This window comes from Otolemur garnettii, unplaced genomic scaffold (assembly GCF_000181295.1).
Source record: "Otolemur garnettii isolate 467f Iridium unplaced genomic scaffold, OtoGar3 scaffold00054, whole genome shotgun sequence".
Taxonomy (NCBI): Eukaryota; Metazoa; Chordata; class Mammalia; order Primates; family Galagidae; genus Otolemur; species Otolemur garnettii.
This window is the reverse complement of record NW_003852449.1, coordinates 1,391,721-1,392,966: the sequence shown is the minus strand read 5'-3', so window position 1 is coordinate 1,392,966 and position 1,246 is coordinate 1,391,721. Positions and strand designations below refer to the sequence as shown.

General features: G+C 46.2%; 1 protein-coding gene across 1 annotated transcript in view; it reads right to left on the bottom strand.

Annotated features, from left to right (window-relative positions):
• Nucleotides 1-1,246, bottom strand: part of CNIH1 (cornichon family AMPA receptor auxiliary protein 1) — a 13,543-nt gene that overhangs the window by 11,948 nt on the left and 349 nt on the right. The gene's annotated exons all lie outside the window — the stretch shown is intronic.

Below are 1,246 nucleotides of genomic sequence, written 5' to 3'. Positions count from 1 at the left end.
TCATTATCCCAGAAAAATCACACCCATCAAGTAGAAAGTGACTTTAAACCTATATCTGCAGATGAAAGGGAACCAAACATTTTAGCTTCACAAGAAGCTAAAGCAGGGCTAGTTTGCATCCCCAATCTTCTTTCTTACTGTTCCACCAAAGAGGCTGAGATGCTGTTCAAATTATCGGTTCCAAATGACAAGCACTCTGAGGCAGCAGTTATTCCTGACATAGTTAACAGCCTACATAAGCATTCTCTACTACACAGCAGTCAGGTTCTAAAATAATTACAAACATAATCACCATGTTTAGCAAAAGGTAATGGATTTGTGATATCCCTCCTTTGAAGTTTTTTGCACAAGATATTGCTGCTATTTAATCACTCGGCCTCCCTCTACATAATTGGTAACAAATCCTTGTTAGCCATATGCTGAAACCGGACTTAAAATTTACTACAAAGCCAACACGTCGATTCAAATTAAGACCAGTATTGCAGAGGATAATCGACTACAGGAAGGAAAGAAGGAAATACGACATAAATTTTCAATGAATGTTGATTTCCAGAGGGCTCTCAAAGCTTCTACTTTTGTGCTAGAAAAACAGAAATCCTCAAAAATCTCCTGTAGAACTCTGGCACAGGGAACTTACAATTCATTCCTTAATATGTGCTGCTATCCTACAACAGGGAAATATTGCCCTAGAGAAGCTTAAGGTTTCCGAGAATTTCAACATATAATTAAAACTCCCTAATTCAAGCTAGCCTGATTATAGGGGTGACTTGGAAGAATGTCAGTTGAGAAACTCCCGTGGTCAAAATATGATTTAGATCGGAGATGCTGTCAACTAAGTAATCAATCCAATTTGCATCAAAGTTCACCAGGGCACAAGAAGCCAAAAAAAGGTGATTTCGTTTAAAAAGCACTCATGGAGTGCTGGAAAGTGGAGTTGGAAATTCACCCAAAGTAGGTTGCAATTATCTCATTCTGGCCGTACTCCTGCGGAAACCCTACAAGAAAAGCAACCTGAGTTAAATAACATTTCGGGAAACTTCCTCCACGCCAAGTGCGCGTAACGGCTCGGCCGCCCCTGACAGCCGCCCGGGCCGCGGCGGCCCCGCCTGGCCCGGCAGGAGCAGCGGAGCGCGCGGCCTGGGCCGAGACCACGGGGCCTGCCGGGCGGCCGCACGCCCGCTCCCGGGGCCCCGAGGGAGGGTGCGCGGCCCCGGGGCCCAGCGCGCAGACCTCCGGGGGCCGTGAC